This window comes from Anguilla rostrata, chromosome 14 (assembly GCF_018555375.3).
Source record: "Anguilla rostrata isolate EN2019 chromosome 14, ASM1855537v3, whole genome shotgun sequence".
Classification (NCBI taxonomy): Eukaryota; Metazoa; Chordata; class Actinopteri; order Anguilliformes; family Anguillidae; genus Anguilla; species Anguilla rostrata.
The window spans coordinates 29,965,087-29,976,808 of NC_057946.1; the positions used below are offsets into that span (position 1 = coordinate 29,965,087).

General features: G+C 45.3%; 1 protein-coding gene across 4 annotated transcripts in view; it reads right to left on the bottom strand.

Annotated features, from left to right (window-relative positions):
• The window catches only part of LOC135239756 (ras-specific guanine nucleotide-releasing factor RalGPS1-like), a 126,586-nt gene that overhangs the window by 48,232 nt on the left and 66,632 nt on the right, over positions 1-11,722 (bottom strand). The window lies entirely within an intron of this gene.

Sequence of the window (11,722 nt, forward strand, 5' to 3'; positions counted from 1 at the left end):
TCTGTTCTTTGTGTGAATTGTGCACACACCACCCCCGCCCTGCATACCCCCAACTTCTTGCTGGTGCAGATTTTTATGGCTTATTTTGAGAGAATGTGGGAAAACAGCCCCCCACCCCAACCCAGGCTCTCCCAAAATGACAGACAACCCTTTGAGTAGGGTAATAAAAGCAGGTCTAAAACTATATGACGCCCAATGGGAGTTACTGTGGGTCTGGACACCCATCAGACCTCTGCAGTAAACCACACCAAGACAGTAGGCTGTAAAAAATCTATTAAAATGTGAAGAAACCCCCTCTAAAAACAGCAGTACCTCTGGTCAAATCTAGAGGTCCTGTGCATGATTAGGCTGGACACGCCAAGCACAACTGGGCAAAAGAAATGTCGCATGTTTCTTAGCTTTGCTTGTGAAACATTACAATACCTATGGGCCTGACCAGACTGACAGTGTGATGCAAGATAAGTCCACCAAAATTCCAGGGATGTGCTTTACTATTAGTAAAGCTCCACAAAGCCTTACTACACCTAATGCCAGATAAAACCTGCAAGAATGAATCGGATTGCAGGATTTCCTGTAGTGGAAACAAGGCTCTCAAACTTTCCTTTCTAAAAGCTCATGAGATGGTGCTTTTCCTCTCATCAAGGTCTACACAAGGAATGAAAATACAGAAAAACAGCCTTAAAGACACAATAAAATATAACGAGCATCAGCATAAATATGTCCTGAGTACTGACAGCCCCTGACCTCCAGACCTGGGTCACATAAAAATTTTAAGATGCTTGGTATAATATTCAAACACTCCAGGCAGATTTCAGAGAATTTAAAATGAAATATATTACTAGCCTAAATGTACACCCGATATGAAAGGCACATACAGTTCTGAATATTTCTGTAACATAGATCTTTATTTTAAAATGTTACGTATGCAGGAATTTTACTATTTTACTACTAATCTAAAGGATTCAAAGTATTTGAAATAAAGTACCTGACCCAAGTTTGATCCCATCAAACAGACAGTATCAGCAAGTAGGGACCTGTAGCCTCTGCCTATATATTCATATCTTTATTTCAACTGGGATCAATTTGGAACTGAAAACTGAGAAATGGGAACTTAGGGAATCAAAGTGAGTAGGGAATCAGACAGAGGAACAGTTAGCGTTAATTTGACCTGGACACCAGGGTCGACACCCTGACCATTTTAAGTGAAGCTGACCGCAGTGAAGGTCGGCACCTTGAATAGCTTAATGCCCCATCCCATACTGGGACTCCTTAATTTCTATTGTTTTCAAAGAGAAGAGCGCCTCCTGCTGGCCCACATGCACCAAAGGGTGAAATGCAGCTGATTAGCAGCTGCAGGTTGCATGCTGGGATACACACATCAGAAACTTTTGTGACTTGTGTGATTCGCCAGGTACACCCCGATAGACCAATCACGGCTGTCCAGGCCACACACAGAAAACGGTTCAGTGCAAAATGAACTCTAACAGACTACTTTCAACACCAGCAAAGCACATTCGGTCCCTACTGCACTCAGTGTAAACTCTGTCAGGGGTGATTCAACACAAATCATTCTGCTGTGCGACTGCACAGGAAACAGGAGTCCTTTAAAAAATAGAATAAAACATGTAAAAAAAATGCAATAATAATAATAATACCTGGTTTCCTCAGATGGACAGTCGACTACAGATGAAATTATAAGACCGGAAAACAAAATTACAGACCGGAAGAGACACACCACAAAAAACAGCGAAGGCCTGGTAATACTCACCTGTCCTGTCACATGGGAAAAAAGGGATCTGAACTTTAATCTGAGAGAAACAGATTCAGAGTAATTTAATGCATATGTCTTTTAACTGCAGAATTTTCCTTCTTAATAATGAATGATGTTACTGTAGGCCAGTGTTACTGCTTGTTTGTTGTTGTTCGTTATGTCAGCATACGCTTTCATAACATATATGACTGAAACGAGGGAGAGCGAGAGAGGCCCATTAGAGACAAATCTGGAATTGCTGTGATGGGGGAGGTTCACAGCAGGAGAGGAACAGATGGATTAAAGACATTAAAGCTTCATATATTACACTAAGCTCCTGCTGACACATGAATTCATATTAACCAACACATAACAGAGAACTGAGCAGTTATCCATGGAAACCGAACAGGCCAAGAGTACTGAGAGAGTAAGGGGAGGGGAGAAAGTGACAGAGAGAAAGAGAGAGGGAGAAAGGGTGGCAGAGAGGGAGAAAGTGAGAGTGGGGGAGACAATAGGACAAGGTGACACATGAAAAGAGATCGTTTTAGTCACTTTCAGTGGTCGTGCTAGCCCATGAAATGCTGGGTCTTTGGAATGCAGGACATTTCAAAATCTGTATTATACACCGATTCACTTGTGTTCTGGTAAAAAAAAAACCAATTATTTCCATAATAGGCCTACAATAATAACGTAATAAATGTACGTCATTCGTAATAATTTTACTCTGACACTTGTAACAGAAGCAGGATCAAACAGTGAGATTAGCAGGGAGAAAGCTTTGGCCTTCTGATCAAAACAAGTTCTGCCTCACAGGCTAATAATATTTTGAAACCCGAGGAGCTATTTCTGTTTTAATTTACTCATGGTGAGCAAGTCAGTTAGAGCGTGACGTCTTTTTTTCAAGTTTTCATTCAAATTAAGAGCTTTTCCTGAGAATCCCGCAGTGCTGCTTACGGCTGTCTAAATATTATGATCAATAAACAGCACAAAGGTCAGAGTATTTATTTTGCAGTGGCTGAAGTCCACAACATTGCTCATGTAATCTTAAAAAAAATAAATAAAAAATAAAAATAAAAAAACCATGAATATCTGCATTTATAAAGCCCAGTGTATTTCTTTCTTTCGAATTATGGCTCTTTTTCTGCCGTCACACTAAGTCAGGGGGAAGACTGCACTCTAAACTTCTCCAGAGATCAGGGGTGGAACAGTAACTCACAGTGAACCAGGACACACCTGCAGGAGGGCGGGGGGAGCCATCCTATATGAGGTTGGGGTTTTTTCTATGCTAAACAGTAGCCAGGAGGGATCAGCACCAGGATGTGAATCCATTCCATATGTAATAAATGAATGATGTAACACCTACACCTCCCGCCTGATTCATTTCCCCCCCCAGCTCGGTGACCCCTGCGTTACAGGATGGCATGCCTACCCAAATAGTTGTGACCCCCCACCCCCCCTCATCGAAACCCCCGAGGGAAGGGTCAGGTTCCACTGCTGCTAGACTGCAAGGAAAACAAAGTGGTTCCCCCCTCCTTCAGCAGCTGTCAATCAAACCGAGGGGGTGGGGTGCGGGGTCAGAACAGGTCAGCTCACCGTCCTCCATCACACATGGGGGAGAGCGGGAAGACATTGAGACCTTTGTGAAGGCTTGCGTGAGTGTGTGTGCGTGTGCGTGTGCGTGTGCATACACACCAGGAGGGGGCACATGGGTGATTCCTGTGTCTACGTGTATTCGAGGCACAACCGGCAGCACATCTCACCACAACCTCACTGCAAAGGCTAAATGAAAACCTTTCTGACCACACAGGAAAAAATCTCAATGCCACAGCAAAATCTGCTGAGAATGATTTATCAGGAGACAGTTTCAAACAAATTTAACATTAGTAAATAAATGTAATTATTCCCTAATATAAATTCATCCTATCCTTGATATTCCAATTAAAATAGAAGTCGAATCATGGACAGTCATTCACATCCATTTTATTAGGAGTTACTTGGTTTGTATAAGCATTGACATGTTCTAAGAGCGTTTGGCTGATCATTTCTGGGGAAAACCCTCATCGTAAATGGAAATCTACCAGACCTGTATTGTTGAAACGCTTGGGTGGGTTGAGTGGGATGGGCTTCACAAAGACTTCACGCAAACGGATAAAACATCTGATTAACTGCTCTTAAGCACACATCTAAGAGCTGCATCACCATGGCAACACATAAACACAAACACATTACCCTGCAACAATGCATTTAAATAGGAGTCCCATATTTCAGCCAAATGATACATGATTACACACATACATGATTCTCGTCCCTCTCATATTATGCACTTTGGGGCATAACTTGCCGAAAATTGGTATGATGTTCGTGTGCCAATTCAAATGCAAGGACTAACAAGGAATGAACAGCATTCAATATGAAAAATCACACATACCACCCCCAGCCCCCAACCACACACACAAATCGATGATACAGAACCGGGGCACCTCAGCGGGCATCACCACATTGTGTTCAGTGTTTTGGGCGGAGGGAACCGTGCCAGCCCTGTCACATAGAAACCAGAAACCGTCTCCAGGCAACACGGGAAGCACTGTTTACCCAGATACACAGTGATTAAGATCAATGCGGGGAGGGCAGCCCGGCTCCTGTCCTTCTGCACCGCGTGCTTTCATGTGCCGTCGGGCAATCACAGGGTGCGGAGAGGAGACGCTGCAGCCGCTCCCTCTGAGAGCCAAAATGTCTCCCGCATCTTGCAAACCTCCGGCTTGGGGGTGAAGCGAGGCTCACAGAGCAGGGGACCCAAACCCCCAGTTTCCATGCCACACCGTGCCAGTCCACAGTACACCCCATCATTCAGCACTGAGCCACCCTGATAGGCAGTGAATGTTCTGGCACAAAATGCCTGCTGTACAATCAATTAATAAACCAATCAACTGAATTCTGTTATACTGCATTACATTCACTTAGCATGCATTTAAATGAAGTGACTTTTATGAGAGTTATCCTCAGGAATCACCAAGAAGGCGCAGACGGCCCAATTATAATCAATAAAATTAGCAAAATTAGCCGAACAGTTTTATTCAATTCAATTTTTTTGTGCTGCAGAGAAACAGACACAAAGATACTTTGTAAAAACAAATCCTTAGGGCACTGGAGAAAAAAAAAACACTGGCAGTTTAAGAAGCAATCAATCATATAAGGAATTCATAAACCACATTTCATAAAACAGATGCCACGGTTTGTTTCACAGCGTATCCAAGACTGAAACACCTCACAAAGGCAAGGGAAGACTCCCAGGGTCACACATCGAAAGCGTACCTTGGGAAGAACCAGACCCAGCAGGGGAAGACCATCCCCCATTGGTCAGCATTAACCAGGTGGGTGCTGCACACTGGTGACGGTGATGGTGTGCTCTCCCCCACCCTGCTCTGAGATCATGAAAGGCGCTATATAAATAAAATCTCACATCTATATTATCGCCACGACCGCACAGTCGCGCGATGCCGCCTGAGCGTGCTCAGTAGGGTAGGAGCCACCGCGTCTTCAGGGGTCCTGAACATGGGCAGAGCTCACGGGCACAGTCCCAATGCATCCTGGGAGTCACATGCGCACGCACGGTTACATCACTGCCTTCTGCAACCACAACCCACGCCGTTATTATCCCCATATTAACACTGTTTCTGTCATTCAAATTTATTTGACATCTCTCTATCTCTCTCTCAATAAAGCCCTATGGGGAAATGCGTCATTTTTAATCAGCACAAAGTTTTGCCCAGGTCATGACACACACACAGTTCACCTCAACCTCCAGGGGATCAAGAGGAGGGGGGGAGATATGCAGGGCGACGGGTGCGTAGGTGGCAGTGTAGTACAATGGGTAAGGAACAGGTCTAACCAAAAGGTCACGGGTTCAGTTCTCAGGTAGGACACTACTGTCGGACCCTAGCGCAAGGTAGTTAGCCGGCATTGGTTCAGTATATATCCTGCTGTATAAATGGATTCCATGCAAAAAGCATTTACTCTTTTTCCAGTCACTCTGGATAAGAGCGTCTGCTAAATGCCTGTAATGTAAATCAATGGGTGTGTTCAGGGGGAATCTTTCAGTCTTTGATTTGGTAGCCCCCCAGATTTGGTTCTCCCTGTTGGATGATGTAAGTGAACCTTCTTTCCCTCGCTGTTGTCTTTCATTACCATGGGTGTCTCTGACGGGGGACCACAGCAGTCAGCGACGCCCGACCACGGCCGCCCTCTTCAAAGTGTCCCCCCTCCCCGCATTCCACAAAAGCACAGCGGGCTCCCCGCTCCGATCCCACCCCCACCCAAACATACCAGTCACCTCAACATCAGCCTCGTCCCATAGAGGAATCTATAATGGAAACAAGAGCTCTTTTTCCATTCCTCTTTCCCCATCTGTCAAATTTCTGACGCTCTCCGTGGCCCAAATAAGCATATTCCTTTCCAGGGGCAGTGATATTTGGATGCTGGTGTAATCCAGTCATGTGTTGACTTGCAGCGATATGCAACTTCAGCAACTCTGGGGGAAATGATATGTTTCTCAAAAAGCAAAACAAATCAGAGTGCTTGCCTCCTCTAATCCGGGGACAGAACAGGGTTCCTCAGGTCACCTCTGCATTAGTCCTAAATACAGGCCATGGGTGCCAGACGTCATCATAGAGCTATACACCGCTACTGCGATCACTGCAAAGTATTACATGGACTGTAAAAAATACGAAACAATTCATAAAGCATTCTGAACAAATATGAGGTTGTCTGGAACCATAGAGTGCACTCCAAAATGGTTCCACTGGATAAGTTTATGACATATTAAAACATACTCATTCTACAATTCACTGAAACAATGTCAGCTGAAGAATCAGCAATGTCTAGGTATTACGGTTAAATCGGGAAGAACATCAGAACTGCATTTTGCCACTTCCTTTCAGTGAAGTCTCCAATGTTGATGGTGTAGTTGCTGTAGATTGGACTTATTGGTCAGTGAAATGCTCTGGAACTAGAAAACACAAATACAACACACACACACACACACACACACGCACGCACACACATGCACACACACACACACACATATGCACACACAAACACATTGCAGGTCTTTCCCCATATTAATGGTCCTCTTTGAAGCATCCAACATCTTCAAGACCACTCTTACCACCATTTTATGTCTTCAGCCAAAAATTTACCCAAATTGAGGTCCTACATTTGAAGCTTGAATTTGACAGAATTTTAAAAAAGACAAAAATAGTAATATAATAATAAAACGAATAGGCTGCTCCATGCTGGCTGATCTTCTTGGCTTGTAGTCAGAAGGTAAGGAGATGGGGTTGAGGGGCATCATTTTCCCCTCACATGTCAATGACCTTTGACCTTAGGTTAGTCAAACGCATCTGGTAATGTCATAATGTCACTTCTGACACAGGGAAAGGGGCATGGGTGGGTAGTGTGGGGGGGGGGGGGGTGCATAACTTAATAGCTTCAATGGAATTCCTGACATGGAAAGCCCCTGACTCAGGAATGTGTTTATTTATGGGTTTATTTTTGGGTTGGTAGGCTGATTTTAGCAAGTTGCTAAAGGCACAATGAAAGCAAAGCTATGGTCAGGCTAGCAAAATTAGCATCTACTGCTCTTTACGAGGGTCACATGGAGGTCTGGGGTAGGCGTGGAGGAATTCTGTGCTGTTTAGGAGGTCAGGGACTGAGACAGACACCAGAATAGAGTACACTTGCGTGGCTGATTATGACCTTTCCCATGTCCAGAGCTGCAGTCCAGCACACTCTTTGTATTTACAGCTGGGACCAGCGTTGCCTGGGTAAAGCAGCACATTCACACAGGCAACAGCTTTCCTGTGTGCCACGCAAAGTGTTTTGAAAACGAGATGGAAAAATAATCACTTCAACCCCGTCTGCTTGTGATTCTCCGTGCTCACATCAGCCAACTATGAACAGCAGCACAGCCCCCAAAAACACGACATTATTGCATAATAGGAAGATAAATGCCGTGCAGAGATTTTCAAGGATTTTTATTTATTTATTTATTTTTTTACAAACTCTTGGTTTAAAAACATTTCGGAATTCTGTGAGTCATATCAAATTGACATGATGCCATTATTTCCCTGGTTTGAAAATATTATTGTTCTGCATGTCAGATCTCATTGTGAAGTCATTATGTCACATATTTTTGTGTTAAAGTATCAGCAATCTGCTCGTAAGATCTTAAAATGAACACTGCGCACACACACTCCCAAATGCACATGCAGGCGGATTTCATGCAGGCATGGAAATGCATACAAACATCCATAAACAGCCATGCACACGTGCACACACACCCCTGCACATGTACAGACTGAGGCATACTGTTCCACAGGGAAGATCTACAGGGATCACTGTCGGGGTGGATTCCAAAATACTGAGGGGGTAGAAGAGGCCTCCCCCCCACCAACCCCCACCCCACGGGGGCACTAAGTGAAATGATCTACCCTTCTGTCGTTCCCTGAATCCGTCCCCCTCCCCGCCTTCCCCAGCAGGCCCAGAGCAGGGGCAGAGCAGGGGCAGAGGTGAGCTGCCTCTGTTCCAAACCCCCGCTGGCAGGCTGATAAATGGCTCTCCTAAACCGTCCAGAGGAACCGCTGTGCTAGGACCCCACGGTCTCCACCCTGCAGCAAACAGCAACAACATTCCCAACACATTCTACACCTTCGACACCAGTACACTCACAGTGTCTATACCCATTCCAGGACTGAGTAAAATTTAATCAAATAAATCTGGATAAGTATGACTGAATATCCAAACATTGAGTGAGGTAGAAATGGTAATATTGTTTTTGCGGGTTGGGGAGAATGGCACTTGAAATTGTTCCAGAGAATGTGGAAAACGCTGAAGAGGGAGGCTTTTTGCTTTTTTGTTTTTATTTTTTGCTTCTTAATTCCAGATTTTCACCCGGTTTTAACGCACACGTCAGGTCTTTTGTGTCACTGGTTAACCGTTACCTTGGCAACGTGATGAATGGCATGGCGACAGCCCCCTGTGGAGACCCCCCCCCCATAGTAACTCTGTTCGTTTGGGCATGTGCTCCTCCTCCAAGACTACCATCCCTAAATCCAGGCTCTGCCGACGCCGTCACCCTCCCAGTCACCCTAAGCCCACACCCCAGAGGGGAATATTTTAGCGGCTGTATTTCTGCACTGTCGCCATTTCAAAGTTTGGTCATCAAAAAAGTCTCAAAGTCCTGGTCCCGCCTCTATCCCCACCCCAAGGTCACCACCCCTGGGGTCACTAAAATCCATTCCTCATTCTGTCAGCATTTTATTTTTTGCTTCCGCTCCTTTTCCTCCAGTTGCCCAATTTGTGTGTTAGCGGTCATAACTGGACCCACGGGTATCAGTCCAGGGGGGCAAAAATAAACACACTCTCGTCTGAAGGAACGTCAAGCAGCAGTTCTCATCACACCAGAGATCGCTAGTCAGGCCGGATGAGAGATGAACCGAAGGCACTGACACTTCATGTGCAATTTAACGTACGCACGGACTTGTAGGCACCCGATCAACTGGCAGGGATCGCTAGAGAAAGACAAGACGAGATGAGCTTTGCTGCTGACCAAACCGTCCCTAACCATGGGCAACGGCAACAGTGTGCACTGGCACGGAGGGGGATTCGATCGCAGACAACGGGGCTCACCCACGCACAAGAACGAGAGCGGTGCCTTAACAGGGTGAGCCACCCAACGGCCCCATGCTGCCGTTTCGCATTTTAGTCTCGACGGTGAAGGTACGAGTCAGAATTCTGGCATGTGATTGGCTGAAACACACCTGTAGGGCAGAGAGCGCTCTTAATGCGGCCTAATCCCTCGCCGGCACTCAGGGGGATTAGCCGCGCGCCTTCAAAGCGCTGCATTCACGCGAATCGCACGACCGTGACGCTCCTAAACACTGGAGAAAGAGCGGCGCAGCAGCCGCTGGCTGTTTTCCGTCCGGAAGCAAGCGTTCTTGTACCAGAAAAAAGGTATAAAAACACAAAGACACGGGAGGAATGAAAACACAGCAAACAGTAGCAAGAGATTTAAAGGGGCAGCTGGGGCCTGGCTGAATTTGTTACATTACATTACAGGTATTTGGCAGACGCTCTTATCCAGAGCGACGTACAACAAAGTGTATAACCGTAACCAGGAACAAGTGTGTCGTGTGTTGTGACAGCGTACGAAGTACAGTAGGTCGGTCTAAGTGCAAGTGAATTTCTGATTGGGTGGATTTGACGCTGGACGAAGACTTGACCTCCCCGATTGGTTGAAAAGTTCCAGTTCTCCCATGGTGCGCTTGGTGGGTGATCTCTACCCCCACCAAGTGAAAGGTCGCAGGTTTGAGTCCAGGGTTTAGGAATGTCAAAGTGCCACCACACACATGCACAAATACACACATTCACACACGTGGACACACTTTACTCAGGACTCCAAATTAGTGTGGGTATTGGATGTGTAGAGCCCCACATTGGGCAACAAATTTATATTAAAATAAAAAATTTTAAAAATCCTACAGCACCCTCTCAATGTGGCTGACAAACACTAGTAAATGCACAGGGCCCAAAGGGGTTTAAACCTGGAACCTTGCAGGTGCCACCTGCAGCTGTCGGCCCTGTTTCTGAAGCTGAGCCTGCCTCTCCCTCTCTCACCTACTCCCCTGGTCTCTTCAGGGACCTGTGGCCTGTTGCTTTTGCCAAAATGTGCATTAAGGGCCTGGTTTGCTAAAGGTTTTAGCGTATGCAACAGGAGGTAGCTCCATCATAAACTATACTTCTAGTACCTTCCGTCGGTCAAGACAGTGGTTTGTGCACACAAAAACTTTGTGACATGCTCAGACTATCAGTTCATCTGACCTTAAGTGTACTCCTTCAATGCACTGACTGCAACTGAGGCTGACGGCGCTATCATCTACTAACAATTCAGCCTCAGGACAGCACCACAAAAACACAGGAAATTAAAGTAAACCTAATTATAGCACAGCATAAAGAAAATGACATAAACTATTGGAACACTCAAACCCAAACACGAAGTAAACTGAACTCCTATCTGGCCCTAAAAAGAAAACACTTTTCGGTAGATTAGCTATACATTTCAGCCTGCCATATCCTGAGAGGTATTGAGTGACACTAAAGACAGTCACAAAACTCGTTCATTCATTTTTGTAGTTTACACTGTCAAAACACAATTTTCCTTTATTTTATTTGAACCCTTCATTGTGATTGTAGTTGTATTAATTATCGTTCGTATATTACTTGTACTGTTACGCTACTTGTTTTGGTAAGTTCCCTGTTTGCTTTGGCAACATATACTATGTGCAGTTCCTGTCAATAAAGCACAGTGAATTGAACTGAGAAACAGAAAGGAACCGGAGAAGTGGGATGGAGGTTTGTTGTCTTTTCTTTTCCAAATCGTAATCCTTTCAGTTTCATGCGCAGACAGAGAGAGGTCAGACAGGGGGGAAAAAACGGGTGGATTGGTCTTTGCCGTTTGTGCCCTAAGAATGACTTCAGTAACGTTGGATTATGCCTGCCGGGCGAATAAAGACTGTGTGAATCCCACTCAATCCCCTGAGAAACGGAGAGATCCCGTGCATTATCCCTGCAGCCACACTTACCCTGTCATTATCCCCTCTGTCTGTCTGATGCGTACATGTTTTGACAACGTGACCGTAAGCTTGTCGTGCCCAGAAAGATTTGATAAAAACTAAAAAGAAGACAGAGAGGGTGGTGAGAGAGAAAGAGAGAGACACAAAAGCAACAGATGGAAAGAGTGAGAGGGGCAGAAAGACAGGGGCAGGGAGAGGGTGAGAAAGAGAAAGTGAGAGAGACAGAGGAGGGAAGAGAGATAAGACAAAACGATAAAGAGAAAGAAGAGGGAAAGATAGGCAGAGGTAGAAAGATAGCGAGAGAAAGAGAGGGAGAGACAGGCAGAGATAGAAAAATAGAGAG